Source organism: Struthio camelus, chromosome 1, assembly GCF_040807025.1.
Source record: "Struthio camelus isolate bStrCam1 chromosome 1, bStrCam1.hap1, whole genome shotgun sequence".
NCBI classification, from domain to species: domain Eukaryota; kingdom Metazoa; phylum Chordata; class Aves; order Struthioniformes; family Struthionidae; genus Struthio; species Struthio camelus.
Genome location: NC_090942.1, coordinates 184,155,463 through 184,176,923, shown reverse-complemented (window position 1 = coordinate 184,176,923; position 21,461 = coordinate 184,155,463). Strand labels below are relative to the sequence as shown.

Below are 21,461 nucleotides of genomic sequence, written 5' to 3'. Positions count from 1 at the left end.
TGAGGAGGAGCAAGAGCCTTTCTCCTTCTACGAGAAGTGACCAGTTTCCAGCCCTCTTCAACAGTGTTACGATGAACTGTCACGCACGGCACAGAGCCCTCCGACAACTCCACTGCAGTGGAGGGTGGGGACTCCTGGAGCTGCACAGTCTCCGAGAATACCCTGCCTATCTCCTGCTCATCTTCTCAGATGCTGCACAGCCTACTGACTTCCTCCCATAACTCCTTTACCTGGCGATACAACTGGTCAACCACAGCACACCCTCTGCAGGAGAGCTGACTGTCAGCCCAGGCCCCACAGAGAGGCCCCAGGCACTCCCTGCAGCCTGACACCTGCGGAGCTGCATCTGCTGTCAGAGGGTCTGTCTGGGTTGACGCCTCAGACACAGCTGATGCAGCACCTCCAGCAGCCACTGGGGAACGTGCTCTGCGGCATGTCATGACCATGCCTGGGGAAAGACACACCACTATGGAAAATGAAGATGCCTTCTTTGCCTTCTGCGCAAACTGCTGCGTCTGTTCACTGTCTCTAGGAGTTGCGCTCAAAGGAATCACGCGGCATTGGTTCCACTGGGGCTCGAACCCAGGACCTTCTGCGTGTAAAGCAGACGTGATAACCACTACACTATGGAACCGCCACTGCTCACTTACCACCGAATCACAGAATCACATAGAATGGTCGAGGTTGGAAGGGACCTCTGGAGATCATCTAGTCCAACCCCCCTGCTCAAGCAGGGTCCTCTACAGCATATTGCCCAGGATCGCGTCCAGGCGGGTTTTCAATATCTCCAGCGAAGGAGACTCCACCACCTCTCTGGGAAACCTGGTCCAATGCTCTGTCACCCTCACAGCAAAGAAGTTTCTCCTCGCATTCAGGTGGAACTTCCTGTGCTGCAGCTCCTGCCCATTGCCTCTTGTCCTGTCACCGGGCACCACGGAGAAGAGACTGGCCTCATCCTCTCGACACCCTCCCTTCAGATACTTGTACGCATTGATGAGATCGCCTCTCAGTCTTCTCCTCTCCAGGCTCAACAGGTCCGGCTCCCTCAGCCTTTCTTCACAGGAGACATGCTCCAGTCCCCTCAGCATCCTTACAGCCCTCCGCTGCACTCTCCCCAGGAGCTCCATGTCTCTCTTGTCCTGGGGAGCCCACAATTGGACACAGCACTCCAGGTGAGGCCTCCCCAGGGCTGAGGAGGGCGGCAGCACCACCTCCCTCCACCTGCTGCCAACACTCTGCCCAAGGCACCCCACGATACCCTTGGCCTGCCTGGCCACAAGGCCACATTGCTGCCTCCTGCTCAACTTGGTGTCCACCAGCACTCCCGGGGCCTTCTCGGCAGAGCTGCTTTCCAGCAGGTCAGCCCCCAGCCTGGACTGCTGCATGGGGTTATTCCTGCCCAGGGGCAGGACCCTGCACTTGCCTTTCTTGAACTTCACGAGGTTCCTCTCCGCCCACCTCTCCAGCCTGTCCACGTCCCTCTGAATGGCAGCACAGTCTTCTGGTGTGTTAGCCTCTCCCCCCAGTTTAGTATCATCAGCAAACTTGCTGAGGGTGCACTCTGTCCCTTCCTCCAGGTCATCGATGAATACATTGAACAAGACTGGACCCAGCACTGACCCCTGCGGGACACCGCTAGCCACAGGCCTCCAACTGGACTCCGCGCCACCACTGACCACAACCCTCTGAGCTCGGCCATCCAGCCACTTCTCAATCCACCTCACTCTCCACTCATCCAGCCCCACACGTTCTGAGCTTACCTCAGAGCAGGTGATGGGAGACAGTGTCCAAAGCCTTGCTGAACGCCAGGCAGACAACACCCACTGCTCGGCCCTCCTCTACCCAGCCACTCATCCCATCACAGAAGGCTATCAGGTTGGTCAGGCATGATTTCCCTCTGCTGAATCCATGCTGACTACTCCTCGCCACCTTCTTCTCCTCCAGACGCTTAGAGATGACCTCCAGGAGGAGTTGTTGCATCACCTTTCCCAGGGATGGAGGTGAGGCTGGCAGGCCTGCAGTTTCCCTGGCTCCTCCTTCTTGCCCTTTTGGAAGACTGGCGGGACACTGGCTTTCTTCCAGGCCTCAGGCACCTCTCCCGGTCTCCAGGACCTTTCCAAGATGATGGAGAGTGGCCTAGCAATAACATCCGCCAGCTCCCTCAGCACTCGCGGGTGCATCCCGTCGGGGCCCATGCACGCGTGGATGTCAAGCTTGGACAAAAGATCTCTAACCCGATCCTCCTCCACCAAGGGAGAGTCTTCCTTTCTCCAGCCCTCCTCGCTTGTCCCCAGGGCCTGGAATTCCTGAGCACTGGCCGCAGCAGTGAAGACGGAAGCAAAGGCGGCATTCAATAACTCTGCCTCCTCTCTACCCTTTGTCACCAGGGCACCCGCCCCATTCAGCAGCGGGCCCACGTTTTCCCTCGGCTTCCTTTTGCTACTGAGGTATTTGAAGAAGCCCTTCTTGTTGCCCTTGACATCCCTTGCCAGATTGAATTCCAAAGGGGCCTTAGCCTTCCTTGCCGCTTCCCTGCACACTCTGACAATGTTCCTGTAGTCCTCCCAAGTGGCCCGTCCCCTTTTCCACATTCGGTAGACGTCCTTCTCCTGTTGGAGTTTTGCCAGGAGTTCCTTGCTCATCCACGCAGGTCTCCTGCCCGCTTTGCTCCACTTCTTACTCAGAGGGATGCACCGATCTTGAGCCTGGAGGAGGTGATGCTTGAATATTAACCAGCTTTCTTGGACCCCCTCTTGCTGCTAGGGCCTGCACCCATGGCACTCCTCCAAGGAGGTCCCTGAAGAGGCCAAAGTCAGCTCTCCTGAAGTCCAGCGTTGCAATCCTACTCATTGCCCTGCTCCCTCCTCGCAGGATCCTGAACTCCACCATCTCACGGTCACTGCAGCCAAGGCTGCCCCCAGCCTTCACATCTCCAGCCAGACCTTCTTGCTTTGTTAGCACAAGGTCCAGAGGCGCACCTCTCCTTGTTGGCGTCGCCACCACCTAGAGTCAAGAAATTATCCTCAGTGCTCTGCAGGAACCTCTTTGACTGTTTGCGCCTAGCTGTGCTCTCTTGCCAGCAGATGTCAGGGTGGTGGAAGTCTCCCAGGAGAACCAGGGCCTGTGATCGTGAGGCTTCTTCCAGCTGTCGGTAGAAGGCCTCATCGACAACTTCCTCCTGATCAGGTGGCCTGGAGTAGACCCCCACAACAGTGTCACCCATGTTACCCTGCCCTTTAATCCTTACCCATAGGCTCTCAACTTGCTCTTCATCCACCCCGAGGCAGAGTTCCATACATTCTAGTCATCACTCATCACTTGCAAATAGAAAATAAACACATGAATGATCAGAGATGGTAGCTTGGGTGGTAGTCACCATGAGATGATAGAGTTCAGGATCTGGAGGAAGGCTGAATTGATAAATAGCATTGGTAAAACTGTGGATTTCAGGAAAGCAGGCCTATTTAGGGATTTTCTACACAAAATCTCCTAAGAAGCCACCATAATGGGGAAAGGAGCCAAGGAGAGCTGGCTGATTTGTAAAGAAAACTTGTTGAAAGCTCAGGAATAAACCTTCCTGTTGTGAAGGAGGACAAGAAATTTGTAAGAAAGCCCACTTGTCTAAAGAGGAAGTATTTTGAAGAACTGAAATACAAAATGGGACCATACAGAAAGTGAAAATAATATGCAGGAAACAAAAGAGGCTAACAAAAACACTGTTTTCTTTTTTAACAGCCAAATTCAGGAATACTGAAGTCTCACTGAAGCCAAACCAGAGAAAATAGGGATGAATACTACAAATATGTTACTCACAAAAGGAAGTTCAGGGGAAACGTGTTGATGAAAGAACAGGACAAACTTAAATACTGACAGACAATATGGGGAAAAAAATAAAGTGATTAACACATTTTTTTTCTGTTTTGACACACAAAGCCTTCTGCCAGACCTCTGGGGATATCAGTATGGTTTGGGAAAGAGAAAACTGGCACTAGGGGAGCCATGGGATAGGGATTAATCAGAAAAGTGAAATGGAGAAGGAGTGTATTGAAAGAGTTGGTGGATAATGAAATATTCTTTTGATTGTGGAAAGTCTTTGACATCTAGAAAAAGCTAAAGATATGCCTATCTTTAGCAAGGACGAAAAGACAAGAAAGATGATGCAGGAAACTACAAATTCATTTAATTTTATCTCAGTTTCTGGACAGATAATGGGCATTTTCCTCTTGAAAAACTGACATTTGTAAATGGTAACTGTAAATTGCCATTTACAGGCACACGAAAGAAATAGCAAGAATTTACCAACAGTAAATCTTACTTGATTAACCTGATTGTCCTCTGTAACTAAATGATATGTGGACAGTGTCGGATATAATATGTGATGAACTTGATATGCTTTTGGCACCATCTCCCACAGTCTCATTTGGAATTTGAGGGATTGTGGGCTGGAAGAATGGACTATTAGGTGGGATTAAAAGTAGTTCGACTTTATGGCTCAAAAGGCAGTGGTCAAATGTAATGAGCAGAATAGCCCAGGAATCAATACTAGAACCCATATTACCTGGCATTTTCATCAATGTCTTGGGTGATGACACAGAACATAGTTTCAGCAAATCTGAAAAAGACGTTTAAGTGGAGTGATTAATCAAAATGCCAAATGACAAAACTTCAGTCTAGAGGGAATTTGATAAACTAGAGAACTAGGACAACAGAAACCTTATGAAGCTCAGAAACGAATAGTGTAAAGCTCTGCAGCTGATGTGAAGTAACCCCATGCCTCTGTACAGCTGGGAACTGACTGGATGAGTAGCAGAATGGCTGCAAAGGACCTGGGATTACAACGAACATCAAGCCAAATATAAGCCCACAATGTGCTGACAGAACAAAATATGCAAGCTGCTTATGAGCCTATATTAAAGCATAGTCAGCAAATCAAAGGAAGCTCTCCTCTACTCAGCCCTGGCAAGACTGCACTGTGTTGTTTTGAGTGTCCCACCTTAAAGGAGAGTTGGAGAAAAAGCAGGCGGTCCAGAACAAGACTACCAGGAACCCTGAGCACATTAAATATGAAAAGAGATTGAAAATTTGGGCTTGTTTCGTCTGGCAGACAGTAACAGAGCTGCGGGGGTGGGGGAAGGAGGGGGTAGGGAATGGGAACAAATTATAAATTGTGTTTTGAAAGGTTCAGACTGGATTTCAGGAAAAACTTCTTCACCAGAAGAGTAAGGCAGTGCTGGACAGGTTGCCCAGAATGGTTGTGGAATTTCCTTTGAGATTTGGCTAAATAAAGCCACCATGGCAGGTCTGATCTAGTGTTAGGGAAGGTTCTGCTTCAGTTAGGAGGTCAGAGTAGATGACCTCCCAAGCTCAACACTTCTATGACTGTATGACTTGAGGTTTACTTCTCTTCCACTCTTAGGTAGGTGCATTTACTAAGGCAGGTAAAGACAATCCATGCTAAAATACAGAAGATAAGGTTACTACTAACTTGGGTTAGCAGTCTTCAGTTCTGCCTTTGTTATCTATACCAGTTTTACTATAGAAGTGTTTGTTTGTTATTGCTTTGCCATTTACAGTGCTAACTAGCCAAAACAGCAATCTCAATCCAGCAAAAAATTATACATATTTCTTTCTGGCAAGTAAATGAATTATTTTTCATACTCTCCCTTTCCATTTAGTAGATATTCATTTTTATTTTCTAATTACTGTTTAATTACCATTTGCAAATTTTTAATTGTGCATTTGAAAGTTCACTAAGATACCAAATACTTGTAGTGCACAATGGTTCTTATTTTGCTAACTTTGTGCGAGCACGCACCATGGAGCTCGTATTCAGATGACTGGTAGAGCACAGTTTGATTTGTGCCTTTGGAAAAAAAGTGTAGCAACATTCAGACACTCAGTGTGCACGATATTGTGATATTTCACATAGAATATTTGACTTTTATTTTTTCAAGTGTTGCAGATTCAATGTTCCTTAACATTGAATCCTTAACATACCTTTCCTGGGATATAATGTTTATTCCTGTCTAGAAAGACTATGAATTCTTAAGTGCATTTTTCTTATGTTTATTTCACTGCTACTATCAGAAACAATAAGCACAATCCTACAGGATATGCCGTGTGTCTCTTTTGAGATTTTCAGGCCTGCTGATTTGAGGCAGGGATTTGAAGATGATCAGTGCTCTGGGGCTGCGAGTGCCAATCTCACATTAGTATTCAAGCAGTCTGTAGAAAGAATCTCAATTTTTTCACAGCATTCATTAGTGTAGGTACCTCCTACTTAGCGTGCTAGCTGTTATGAATTCTGTAGAAGAGATTCAGGGTATTCCTCTCTCCAGGCACTTCAAATCTGGATTATCACATGATCAAACACCTTTCTTTATTTAAAAAAAATAACTTAGACATATCACTTTCTACCTAGAAAGCTAACAAATGGTATGAATTAAGAATTTAAATCTTGGATATTTTAAATTCTCAAATCCATTTATCTTTGAAATATAATAAAGTCAGCACTTATGAAAGCATCCTGTGGGATTTACACTCAGCAGGTATAAACCAGTCATCTGAGTAGTTATGATGAATTACACCAGCTAAGAATTTTCCTCAATATTTTAAAACCTATATAAACTAAAAACACCCCTGCTAAGAAGGTAAGCTGCAATATCCCTGCAGTTGAACGCAAACTGAGCAGAGCTTCCAGACCTAAGCAGTGAGCGGGAGACTCAGACAGCTGATTCCTGCCTCGCGCATCCCCACGCATCCAGCTCATGCAGAGCAGCAGGCAGCCAGGCAGACAGTTTATATCTGAAATGTATGAAAACATGAAACAGAGAAATAGAAAGGTTGTGGCACTCTACTTTGGCTGAGGACCTCGATTAGAGGAGACAACAGAAGGCACCTTCCCACACCTACAGTTTTGTTTTAGACCCCACTCATAACCACGGTCATTAGATGCATTTGCCATCGCTGTGGCAATGTGCCACTCTGGAAATAGACACCTGAGGAGTCTTTTCAAATGTAGGCTGAGGGGCCTGCTCAAGGATACACAATAACTAATCCCTAGAAATTACAAATTCCAATATCAGACTCTTGGATATAATTCATTAACTATAATGACTACTTGCTAAATTAAATGGTGGTGAAAATCACACCTGCAAAAGCATTGTTCTAGTTCGGTGCAAGAGAAGAAATCCAGAAGAGGCAACCATAATAGCTATATGAACCTATAAAATGTATTGATGTTACAGGCTAGGCTTTTACTTTGCCCTCGTACCTCTAAAATGGAAAAATGCGTCGCATAAAAAAGGGCAGAAGCTGACTTTAGCTGAAGAAAAGCCATTGGAATAATGACAGTCATTATAGCTCTGGCCTAGGGATCTGTACCTCAAACTACCTGGTACTAGCCTTTTTTTTTAATCAATCACAGCAGGAAGAAAATACAAAGAGGAAAATGTAGCTACAGAGACCAAACTTGCCAGTGCCAGTGCTACTCCCTCCCTCTGTATTCGTCTTCAGATAGAAGTTCTAAATCATTTTCAAAGGCTTTTTCAATACTGAGGAAAGGCTAAGTAGAAAGTGGAAATATTTTATTTTAGTACTACCTTGCTTGTTACCATTTAGACCTGCCTTATAAACCACATTTTAAAGTAGTTATTAAGTGTTGGAAAAATAATTCTCTCGTGAACTATACATAATTTATGCAAAATAAAGTCTTCCCACAGGGCAAACCTGACTATTTTGTATGGTACTTGGATAAGGAATGACATAATCTGTGGCCTACTTCCGCAACCCTTGAACACAAGTTGATCCTGATTCCATTGAACTTATTTACAAAACCCCTCACCTTCAAAAAAGCAGAAACACTGACCCTAAGACCCAGCATCTTAGGCTACGTGACTCAACTAAAATCACATCACATTGCTAATGCTTTGACTGCATTCCTGCTCAGTTATGCAAATTTTCACTTTAGTAGTCTTTTTTCTTTCCCAACCTAATTTTCTAAAGTTACAAAGCAGAAATGCTACACTACTTCTGCATGGGTTATTTATTACCTTTGTTAATTTCTTTAATTTACTAACCTTTATTTTCCTAGCAGCTAAAACTAATAACTGCTTTCCGCTGCTGCACTATACTGGAGGCATCTACTGTCAGTAGCTGTATATGTGTAACCTGTAAAACTGCAGTACATGACACTGTGCAAAATGTTATCTTACCAATAATAGATAAAATATGTATGATGTTTTTAATGATCATATGTTTCAGCTACTCATGTAGTTTGAAAGTACAAAGCTATAACTGTTTGATTTTAAAGATTTTTAAATATCTTGTCAGATATATTATTATAAGTTCAGTCAAGATTTTTAGGGGAAACTAGTTAACACTTAAAACAACGCATAGTATATAGTCCATGTGAGAAACTACATCTCAGTTTGAATGAAAAGCTTTGGCTACAACTATAAAATTAGCACTTTTAGTATTTCGTATCGACATCTTCATTTTGCTTACTGAATCATTCCATATTTCAATTCCTTTTAATAATGAATGAAATCATCAAAGCCTATACTTAAAAAAAGATTACTGTGACTAGGCTTAGCATACTGAAAAAAAAAATGAATTACCCGTGTAGTAATAAAAAATACTGAATTTTATTTGGGCATTCTCACCTGCTTTGTAGCCAGACTTTCCAATAAATATTTTGCAGTAGCTGAAATTATGTTTTTTAGTAAGAAATATAAATGTAAAAGTGTAAAATTCCAGATTCACAGAATACAAAGACAATAATTAAAATAACAGAGGAACAAATACTTTCAGGGGTATTAATTTTACATGAATACCTGGTAACACTGGATATAAAGAACTCAGGTTTTAGCTGAACCAGGTTCATCCTCTTCATATGTTCATGCAGGGTCAAAAGACATTGAAAAGGATTAGAGAGCTACAAAAGACAGAGAGAGATTTTGTCCCACTGTGCATCCACTACTGGATCTGTCCAGTTGTGCTTACAAAGGACAAAAATGTTCAGTTTTGGCCAAAAAAGTAAAAGAAAGGAATATCTCTTCAAGTCCATTTTGCAGTTTCTGACAGCATCAAAGGTGGTTAATAATCCAGCTGTTAGAAAGCTCCCCTGATATTTAGAACGCTAGCAAGGAATTCCCTATTCTGCTTGATTAATCTCAGAGACTTAAATCCATCCTCTCCATACTGTAAATCAGTGCCCTGGGGTAGGTGTTCTTTAAAGCTGTTTCAGTTTGCTAAAGCAATTAAAATTTGGTAATGTATAAAATATCATCAAGATTTAATAACAGAAATTATTGGGAGACCTAGATAAAAGACGCTGCTTACCCTCAGTTAAGCTACTGTATACTTTCTTCACCCACTTATGAGTAGTCTGTCTACTCTCAAAGTAGTTTAAACGTTGTGGCTGGAAATCAGTTCAGCCCACAGAGGCTCGATTTTAGGGTTCGACTGAACTGCCGTAACTGTCGAGTACCATTTCAGACAGTCACCAAGGCCTGACAGACATGCCCAGGAGCTGCAGAAAGCCTTTTTGAAGAAGCAGCTGATTGCCAGCAAAATCCTTTAAAGCATTTGAAACAGTATTTATGTTTCAGATAAACAGCATGGTTTAGGTAGCGGAAATGAACCTTTCAAAGGGGCTTCACATCTACATTAGACACTGCCAGATTTAAGTATTTACAGTTTACAGAGATGAATCTTAGACTTTATGTCCGTATTTCACAGAGAAAAAATAACTAATGTTATACTGAATGGAAAATATTTAACACAAAGGAAGATTCACAGAGTATATCATCTATCATAGAAACAGTTATATGTTGTTTTTTTTTTTTCCAGTTACATGTTTTGGTTTTTTTTCAAAAAAGAATTAAGAAGTAAGTACGTAATACAAGACAGTTTTAAGTATGAAGATGTAGCTCAAATGAAAGATGACTGTGGCACCATAGGAAAAATGAAATATTTCAGTTCCTTTTTAACAGTCAGTAATAAAAGGCACGAAAAACAAAGAAACACACCTGGGATAAGAAAGAAATACACAAAGTTTCTACCAGAACCTGGGAATAAACTCAGAGACAATTTTAATACATTTCAAAAGTATCCTTCATGTCCTTCAAAAATGCTGAAATTCTTGTATATGTCTGTTTCAGAAAATGATACCCATTTAAATACTAAAGAATACGGTAAAAGAATTTGGTGACAGAATCAACATATCAGCTTTATATTAATTTGTATAAGCATTTCAGATAGTAAATAATGCAAAATAAAGACCTAATTCAAATGGAACTGCTTACCAGGCTATATGAAAACTAGATGAATATGCTAGTACACTGAGGAAAACAGCATCTGTGGAACTGGAAAAGGAATAGTTAAGAAAACTGATCGGCATCTGACAAAATAGTGGTACTATTACCACTATACTGTTTTCATTAGCCTGAATAGACAGCTTCCATCTATTTTCTCCTCCATAGCACCTACTCAGATGAGGACTTCACTACAGTTAGTTCATTTAGTGAGGTTACTCACACCAGTAAGGATTAATAAGGCATAATAAGGGCATAACGGAGTCCATGAAAGTAAAAGTTTTCCTACTGTCAGGTAGTAGGTTACACATTTCTTGGGAGGAGTAATGACAGTTAGCTGCTAGTTGCATTAAGTAACTCCATAACTGTGAGATATCATCTTTTCTGATTATTCCAGTCTTTTTGATTTTGCTTTATTGTATTTAAGAAGTTGTAGTCTAACATTAAAATGGATATTGGTTTCCTGACATCCATTCAAGCATATACAGGAGCATGGACTTTACTCAGTGCATAAATAGTCAGATATAAGTGAAAAAAAAAAAAGAGAAAGAGGAAAGGATATAAGGCTAGGTAAGTGTTACTGCCAGTAAGAGAAGAATTTCAAAAGCTTGAAGAGCTGATTCTGATAAATAACAATATCTGGAGATGCTTATCCAGAGCACTTGAATCTGGAAAATTAGGCTGGAATGCTATAAAACAGGCTCTCTCTTGATATTTCAATATTTTGAACTCATGGATGTCCCAATAATTCCCGAAGAATGCCTTTTAAGTTGAACATGCTGTCTTTCAGACTCAGATTTAGCAAAGTTAGGAGGTAGAGACAGTCCGAAGAACATTATTTCTGATTAACTAAAAAATAAATATTTAGAAACACAATGGATGGAAAAGGCCAATTAGTCAGCTTAGTCAACTCTGAACTTATTTCCTGTTCAGTGCTGGGATCATCAGCCTTCCTGGATTAGTATTCCATAAGCAAAGGGATCCTGGGATCTGAAAGTTGTATTCATTTCTCTGAAACTAGTGCTTTAAGCAGACTTCATATTAGGCTTTGGACTACAGAATATTCAAATCAGTAAATTCTTCCATAAAAGACAGTGGAGGATCACAGTTCAAGTTCAAGTCTCTAGTGGTTAGTATGGAACACAACTAACTTAGTGATAGATTATGGAAATGAATGTTCTTTTACACTCTTTATTAAAATGCATTTTAGCTTTACGGGAAGATAAAAATGTTGTTCCTAGGTACAGTATGTTTATTTTGTATGGGACATAGGAGCAATACAAAAAATAGCAGTGTTACTCTGAGAAAAGCAGGTAAAGTTCAGTTACTTTTAAAAAATACAGAAACTTCTTTAAACATTGCACTTCTGTTTCTGTGTAGAAGATCAGTACTAGCAACCATTTAAAACAATCCAGCTAGGCTCACATTAATGTGGTCTGATACACGCTTGTCAGAGAAAAAAATATTTTACATATTTTCCAGTTTACCCCCTGTTTTAAAAAGATTCTAAATATCTGATTATACTTAACATATTGAGTCAATAGAAATTTTACATAAGGTATACAAAATATACAGTAATATATAATTTCCTTTGTCATTTTCTAGGTGCTTCCTTGGATGCTTTTTTTTTTCTTTTTCATAATCTAATGCCTCAAACAATTTCCAAGTGCATTTTCAAGTTCAATATTATTATAACCACATTATTGCAAGCTGATGATTTTACAGTGCCAACAAGACTTTTTCTTCATTGCAGCAAACACATTTGTTGTATATAATTGATATAATATCACAGTGTGATGGGAAATTTAAATGAGTAAAACTATTTATTCCCTACCTCTGGAGCATAATGAAGGAGAACAGTGTCTGTTTTTGCTGAGATTATTCCAGATCCCTAAGGTAGTGAAAAAAAAGGGGGCGGGGGGGGAGGCTTTTGCTTATTCATTTTGCCATGTTTCTATAATGATTAGATTGAGAATCCCATTTTAAATCGAGTAACACAAGGAATTCAGATTACGGCTATAAATGGCCGTACTGAAACTTCCCTGAAATAGTTTTAAGTCCTCAGTGAAGTGAGGACTAACTATTTCCCTAGCTATTGTGGCCCCACTAACTGTGCGGTAATCGCACAGACTGCCCTCACTCGTGATATAGGTGTATCAAGGGCACTGTAATATCACCCGTAATACTTCCAAATGCATCTAACATCAACTGCTGTAACATCCAGTTGAGATGTGGTGACAGTGGCATATAGGAGCTTAACCTGTCAAGTTCTCTGTTTTGGTAGACTTCTGTCTTCTAGCCTGGAACTAAGGAGGTTGAAGGAGAAAGTAAATATAAATGTTGCTGAGATAAATACCCCCAAATGACAATACTCATGCATTTGGCTGTCCGTATCGAGATTGGTACTTTAGCTCTCCTGAAATATGCTTTCAAGTAGCAAACAGCATTCAAACTACATTGATACTAGGTTTTTAGTTCTTTTTTTTTTGCAATTTTCAGCCATATCTTTTCCTGGAAGATATTATAGTGTTGGACTCCGAACAACTATAATTTCATCAGGATCTATTACCCTATTAGTACTAGCAATGTTTGATGAGGCTATATGAGATTCATTACATTCTCAAAGCTCCAGTGGTTTCATGGAGTTAAGACAGTGGTGATGAGATTGATGGGAACCTTCTACTCATGGTAGCATGTTTCTCTGCATTATTTAAATTTTGATTTAGTTATACATAATTATATATTTCACAGTCAAGATGGATCAATGCATTGGATGGATAAATGTCAAACTGTAATTGGCAAATACATTTCATAGCAAAATAGAGACAGGCTCTTAATTTTAAATTACGCTGAATATGCCACTACAAGAACCGTATTCAACATTAGAATATTGGATAATGCTGCATTTATATTCCATTAATATGTACACATAATAGACAAATAACTATCCTCAAATACTTTTCTATCCATAATATGCACTGTATGAGGGACAGAATTTGGAATTTATAAACCTATAATAATATATAGTGGCCACACACAGGCAAACATAAATTATTTGGGGGTGTGGGGAATGAAAGGTAAGTCTTTGAGTTTTTTATTCAATTCATTAACAAAAGGAGCAGTAAATTAATAGAAAAAAGTGAAAACATGAAAATATAACACCAAATAACAGTAAACAAGTAGGAAGTGTCTCCTCTTGCTATATAGTAGGAGGAGTAAAGGAATCTGGTTTCTGCTGATTTTCTTTCCCCTTGGGGTGTTGTCTCCATCAATTTTTTCTACCCCTTGTTTATTAAAAAAGTTTGTATGGAACTGGCAGATTGGGTCCCAGTTACAGAAGCCAGTGGAATGAGAGAGTTCCAGCTTTCCATTACTGCTAATAATCTGCTTCCTGAACTAAAAAAAAAAAAAAAACTAAGAAAAAAAAGTAATGCACTGGATATTCTTTTCTTTATTGCCTGCTTTTGTTTCTGTATTGTGCTTATTTTATAAAATGAAACAAAGGGGCAACAATGAAAAAAATAAGGGCTTAGGAGAACAGGAAAGTGACATTATTCCTTTTATCGGGATGTGGCTTTGCACATTAAGAAATTTTGGATGAATTTCTTGGTTCAATGTTTCTGACACTATTTGCAGGTTTGGGATAAAGAATTTTAATTTTATTAGCTTGTCATGGACTGATTACAACTTTAAGAACCGAGGAGTCAATTTTTCTGAATTCCAAGTCCAACCTGTTTGTTTAGACCACTGGATAAATAATTACATGGATCCTGCATTTACACTTAATTCTGTTTTATCTCTTAACAGATATTTCTTTGGATGGCCATTTTTCTCCAGTCACTACTAAAAGCATTTGCAATGCCATGCTTCTGAAGTTTGTATTTTTTTTCCCCATAACTGAATAGCATAATTATGTTGTAACTCAAAGGAAAATTGGCAGTTAAAACCGGAAAGAAATATGACAAACGAAAGCCTCTAAATAGTTGAAATATTTATTTTTATATTTTATAGAAAATTAAAGAAAAAGAGATTTTAATCTGAAGTGTGGTATTCAGTTTCATGATCCAGCATGGTTTGCTTGACTTGACAACATATGGAAAACATTCTATACGGATGATGCCAAAGAAATTTTGGAAAAATATTCTGGATTTATCAAGACTTTATGCAGACTCTGTGAAGACCTGTGGTTCAGGCTGATGATTTTGTCTTGACCCAAGCTTGGCAGCACATTCACAGTGACCTAGTTCCCTAGTAATGTGAGAATATAAAGCACTAACCAATTTAAAGTGAGATCCTGAATGTTGTTTTCTTTCACCTAGAGTCATCAGCAAGTGTTGTTTTTGCACAAATATAACACTGAGCCGAGAAAGTGCGAAATGGTTCTCATTCACAAAATGGGTCTCAGCTTAGTTGTTTACTTCTCCTTTTCTTCCTCTGCATGGTCCCAATGGAGACTGAAACCTGAGTGTTCTCTCAGCTGTGAAAACTCATATGGTCAGACTAATTCTGGAAGACTGCTGAAAACTATAAATGAGGGTTTATGCTTTTCTTTAAAAAATAAAATAAAAATAAAAAATATTCTACCTCCACAGCATGGAATTTAAAAATGGCATATCAATTTATTTCTTTTTCTTCTCTTTTCTTCTTTTTTTCTTTTCTTTTTTTTTCTTTCTTTCCTTTTTTTTTTTTTTTTTTTTTTGATGAAACTGGCTGGGGACCTTCAACCCCTGATGTTCATGGAACTATTTAAGAGTTGCAGTTATAGAAGAGTGAGAAACCTCTTGTCCTTTCACTAACGGCTATTTAATTGATTTCACATTTATATTGTTTAAGGAGTAAAAAAATGGAAGAAGCGTTGCATTTGCAGGCCCTAGTCCTCATAGAGGTCTTCAGCCACCCTGATATCTGGCTGGAGGGACAACACAGCAGGGAGCAAACACCCCAGAAGGTGCACTGATAACAGCTTAATAACTCAGGTGATCAAGGAGCCGATGAAAAGAAGCACTCTATTGCACTTCATACGTACAAACAAGGAAGAACTAGTAGGAGATGTGAAAGCCGGGCACAGCCTTACTGCAGTGCCCATGAGATGATCGTGTTCAGGATCCAGCAAGGATGAAAAAAGCAAAAAGCAAGATCACAGCCCTAGACTTTGGGAGAACAGACACTTCAGCCTGTTCAAGGACCTACTTGGAAGAATCCCATTGGATACATCTCTGCAAGGAAGACAGATTCAAGAGAGGTGGCTGATATTCAAGGATCACCTCCTCCAGGCTAAAGAATGGTCCATCCCAACAAGGAGGAAATCAAGCAAAGGTGGTAGAAGGCTGGATGGATGAACAGGGAGCTTCTGACTAAAGTCCAATGTAATAAGGGTGTGTAAAAGAGGTGGATGCAAGGACAAGTGACTCAAGAGGAATAAAGAGACACTGTCCAAGCATGCAAGGACAGGGTTAGGAGAGCTAAGGCCCATCTAGAGTTGAAACTGGCAGGTGACATGAAAGTCAACAGGAAAGGCTTCTATATGTATATAAGCAGCAAAAGGAAGGCTACGGAAAATGTAGGATCACTACTAAATGAGGCAGCGGCCTTGGGGACAAAGGACACACAGAAGGCAGAGGTACTGAATGCCTTCTTCACCTCAGTGTTTACTGGTAAGACCGGCCCTCAGGAATCCCAGGACCCTGAGACCAGTGGGAAAGTTCAGAAGGAAGACTTACTCTTGATCTAAGAGGGTCAGGTTAGGGAACACTGAAACAAACTGGGCATACACAAGTCCATGGGTCCTGGCAGGATGCACCTGCAAGCGCTCAGGGAGCTGGTTGATGTCACTGTGAAGCCATTCTCACTCATCTTTGAAAGATCATGGTTATCAGGAGAGGTTTCTGAGGACTGAACGACAAAAAATGCCACTCCTATTTTCAAAAAGGGCAGGAAGGAGGATCTGGGGAATGCAAACTGCTTAGCTTCACCTTAATTCTTGAGAAGGTGATTGAGCAACTAATCCTGGATACTGTTTCCAGACATGTGGAGGACAGAAGGCAATAGTGAATAGTCAGCATGGATTTACAAAGGGGAAACCATGCTTAACCAACCTAACAGCCTTCCATAATGAGTTAACTGCCTCAGTGGATGAGGGGTGAGAAGTGGATGTTGTCTACCCTGACTTCAGCACAGCTTTTAACACTGTCTCCCATAACATTCTCAGGTTAGCTCAGGAAGGGCGGGCTAGATGAGTGTCAATGAGGTAAATTTAAAACTGACTGAGCTGGCAGGCTCAGAGGGTTATGATTAGTGGCACAAAGTCCATCTGGAGGCCAGTCACCAGTGGTATCCCCAGGGAGTCGATACTGGAGCCAATATTGTTTAACAACTTTATTAATTACTTGGATGAAGGGATAGAGTGCACCATCAGCAAGTTTTCTCAAACAGTACAGAGATGGGAGGAGTGATTGATACACCAGATGTTTGTGATGCTATTCAGAGTGACTTCTACAGAGTGGAGAGATGGGCAAAGGGGAACCTCATAACATTTAACAAAGAGAAGTGCAAACTCCTGCACCTGGGGAGGAATAACCCTATGCACAAGTACAGGCTGGGGGCCAACTGGCTGAAGAGCAGCTTTGCTCTTCAGCCCTGAGGGTCCTAGTGGAGAACAAGTTCAACATGGACCAGCAATGAATCCTCATGGCAAAGAAGGTCAACAATATCTCAGGCTGCATTCGACAGAGTGTTGCCAGCAGGTGGAGAGAGGTGACCTTCCCCTCTACTCAGTTTTGGAGAGGCCACATCTGGAGCACTGGGTCCAGATCTGGGCTCCTCAGTACAAGGAAGACATGGACATACTGTGTCCATGCAAAGGACCACAAAGAGAACTAAGGAACTGGAGTATCTTTCAAATGTAGAGAGGCTGAGAGAGCTGGGACTGTTCAGCCTCTAGAAAAAAAGGCTCCAAGGGGTCTTATAAATATTTATAAATACCTGATGGGAAGGTGTAAAGAAGATAGAGCTAAACTCTGCTCAGTGGTGCCCAGTGACAGGTTGAGAGGCAATGGGCACAAACTGAAACACAGGTAAAACCACCTGAACATGCAAAGACACTTCCTTACTGTGAGGGTGACTGAGCACTGGAACAAGTTACCCAGAGAGGCTGTGGGGTTTTCATCCTTGGACATATGCAAAACCTGGCTGGGCAACCTGCTCTGGGTGATCTTGCTCGAGCAGGGGTTTGGACCAGATAATCTCCAGAGGTTCCTTCCTCCCTCAACTATTCTGTCTTTCTGTGATTCTATGAAAAATCTAGAGAATGATTTCATGGTCTACATAAAATGTTTAGTGTTATTTAAAATCCCATAGAATATATAAGACATCAGTCTAGAGTAGGGATATTTGTATTTATACAAGAAGTTTTTGGATCAATCCTAGCTACATAAGCAAGTCAGGATTTCAGCATATATTCCAGCCTCTGATAGGAACTGCTTCTCCCACATGACAGAAAACTATACAGGTTAGAGAAATTTCTTGTGGCCACAGCGAACTTGCAGGTCAATGAGTATATAATTTTTATAATGAGAGATTAGGAAATTTAACAGTTTTTATCTTTTTAATTAGTAAAAATTCTTTGATGATTTTTACATTGTAATGTCTGAGAAACAGTTTGTCTATTTTAAATTCTATTTCTGCTTGCAGAAAAGAGGGAGAAAGAAAAACTCGTTATCCTTTTTTTCATGGACATAAAAGATGACTTTCAATAAAAAATGTAATTTATTAAATTTTACCCAGAAGACATGTAAATATTAAAATCTAACTTTGAAATATATTTTAAAATAATAAAAGCCACCTCTAACACCTTTTCAAACTTGAAATGCAATCAGAGCATCCCATACTTAATAAGACGTTTCTAGTACAGCACACAGTCAGTTTAATGGGTGGCAATTTGAAGTAACTTTGATAAGGTTAGGTCATAGTTTGAGTGAGTTAATCTGAGTTCAATGATAAATGAACATGCTGTGTTAACTGGTAGAAGCATGGGAAAATCAGAGCTAATAGACATTATTTTAACAAATTGCCATTTTAAATCACCTTCCTGAGGGTCTTTAAGCAGGATTTCATCAATTACATGCTTACAGCTCACATTAGTGATACACATTTAAAAATTTCCCACATGAATAATTTAGGGAAAAAAAATTGACTATAAAACCTCTGTGTGAGTTAGCTCTGTCTATTTAAACAAACTTTTACTTAAATGATGCATGACATGCAATATTTCAAAAACGCTCCTTTTGAGATACGATCACGAGGACAAGATTCAGAGGGGGAAAAAAGAAGTCCTTTTAATGGTTCTATCTTCTTTCATATGTTTTATTGTTTTCATTTTTTTAATATTGTTTTTATTTTTAGTTTAGCACCTTGGTAGCTTTATTAGTTTGGAATATTTACTTCTTAAGACTGTCTCACATAATTTAAAAAAAAAAAAAGAAAAAGAAAAAGAAAAACTCTAATTTTCCGGTACCATTTCCTTTCTTCGAGATTTCCAGCTAAGTGAATGGAGGCACAAAGCCTCCCTTAACTCGAAAATATTTGCCAAAACAGTTTTCAGTAGAAAAAATATCATTGTAAAAAATCTTTTTTTTCCTTTAATAACAGCAAATTTCACAAGCTACCAGAAGAGATAAGTGGGGGAGATAAGTTTTACACCACATAAAGACAGCAGATAGCTTTTTGCACTTTTCTTAAGAATGCAGTTGGGCTCTTTCACAAATTTCTTGAAAATAACCAACAAAAACAAAACAGAAAACAAAGAACAAAACTGAAGGTTTTCACCAATTTCTTAGTACTGTAGATGGCATTCAGGAAAGTTGAGTTAAGCTCCCCAGTGTTTCTGACCCAGGAAGAAACACTTTCTTATTCCCTAGGGTAATAATTATACCCTAAAGTGAATCCCTGTTGCAAACAGAAACCTATTAGAGCTTGTTTCATAAGCCTTTTTCAGGAAGAGAGAAACTGATTCTATAACACAGCATTTTAGGCATTTACAGTCCAGTGGAAATGCATTGAAAATGAGCATAGATTGTTTTAGATACTGTAACGGGAAAAATAGATGCCAGGCTAATAAGAGTATTTAAACCATACTTGTTCATGTAGAATGATATGGCTACTAATCAGCTAGCATTTGATAACGGTACTCAAACACAGTGACTCCCAACCTTTCAGGCCTTCCATAGCATTCAGGATGAGATCCAGAATAGCAATAAGGTACTTATTCTCAGATTAATTCCTAACAAAGGCACAGAAGGTAGGAACTTAGGGAAAGAATAATTATTGCCAGAAGGGAAGAGATCAGCTCCACCGTGCAGTGATTTATGTTGAAGGTGGGATAAATTATCCTCTGGAGAGATCTTTTTCTATTTGCTACCTATAAAGTGAGCTTCTCACAAGCGTAATTCTGACTTTGTGGCCTTAACCAGATTTCTAAAGCTAGGATCTAGGTTACTTTTACCTAAAATGCAATGTAGAAGTATATTTCGTTGGAAAAGAGAGAATCTTGGATCTAGAGGAAGAATGGGTGAGAAGAAACCCTGGATCTAGCCTATTGGCTGTATGATTTTGTTTAGAAGGGGGAATCCTAAGTTTATGATGGCTACACTTTTGACAATTTTTTTTCATTGTTGTTGCATTTAGATGTGAGCTATGTCTACGAACTATTCTAAGCCATTAGGACTCAGGTTATTCTACATATGCCCAGTGGCAGAAGTACCAGACACTTTACTTGAAATAACTTAAATGGCAAGGAACTTTAAATATTTAAGTAACAGTCTGCTGGCCCTTTGTAAGGATCTTAGTGATGGCTGGACTTCAGCCCTTGAAATGGACGTTGGTAACATATACAATTATTATTTCTTGATTGGCATTCTCTCAAATGTTATATGCTTCAAATCTGATTATAATTTAAATCCTATTTTCTTCATGTCATCAGTAGCAAGTAGTAATCGTTTCGGTGAATTTAACAAAAATAGAACACTAAACTACCATGAGTAGTATTTTATGCAGAAATACATAGTTGAAAAATGAAAGAGAAAATATATTTTGACAATAATATCTTCTTATATATTTCTATTACTAATGTAAAATACTGAGATAAAATAATTTTGAGAGAGTTAAATGAAATATTAACTAGAATTCCACAGAAATTGTTTTTGTACCAATATCAAATAAAACCACATTATGCGAAATGAATATTTGCCATGAAATAGAACTACCTAACTTTTGATTTGCGTTCTATTAGTTATGTGGCATAGGAGGGGGGCTTTTAATTCTATTCACTGCTGTAACTCTTTTTATACAAGTTTATCTTGGAATTATTGCTGAGATTCACCTGACAGTTAAGGTGTAAAGGCTTAAAGGAAGAAGAAAATATTGCTTCAGACAAGAAGTTTCTTGTCAGTACATGTTAAAATACAGATTGATTTGTGATCACCCACATTCTCCTGTAGAATTCCTTGAGGAATCAATTGCCCAGGGCTGCTATAGGAAAGCTAAGCTATCTTGTTGGGACTCAAAATAGAAAGAGAACCAGAAGTAGTCTGAAATGCGAGTGAATTCACCTAGCATTCGGTGACCAGAATGACATATTTCTGTGTCTTCTCCAGCTCTAACACTAGATATGGACATACAACAATAATGGACCAAAAGGCTATCTTCCAGATAAAGATTTCATTCGTCATGTCTCTTGTTGTAAGGATAAAAATGTCCAAACTTATTAAGCAAAAGTTGTGAGAGGACCCCAAGTCGGCCATGCTGATACAGTATATTTGCTGTTATCTTTCATTGTAGTGCACACCCCCCCCAAAAACTATGACCCTCTATAAAAATTCTAATTAGGTTTTTATAAGACCTAAACTAGACCAATCAGGCTTAAAAAGCAAACCAAATTCAAAGAGAAATAAATATAAATTAAACAAATTTGACTTTAAGTCTAAATTAAACAGAGTTTTCTAATTTTCTTATCTCAGCAAGGTAGGTCACTTCTTCCAGTGTTTCTGTCAGTCTTCCAACTTAGCAGCCTGAGGAACTGCAGCAAGATACATGCCCTTCTCTATGTCTTTAGGAAAATAAAAACACAACCAAAACCAAACCTCTCTTTCC

General features: G+C 39.9%; 1 non-coding gene across 1 annotated transcript; it reads right to left on the bottom strand.

The window, feature by feature from the left end:
* Positions 1-561: 561 nt before the first annotated feature.
* On the bottom strand, positions 562-634 carry TRNAV-UAC (transfer RNA valine (anticodon UAC)). The gene has a single exon. It is a non-coding gene; the product is annotated as a tRNA-Val (tRNA).
* Positions 635-21,461: the final 20,827 nt, after the last annotated feature.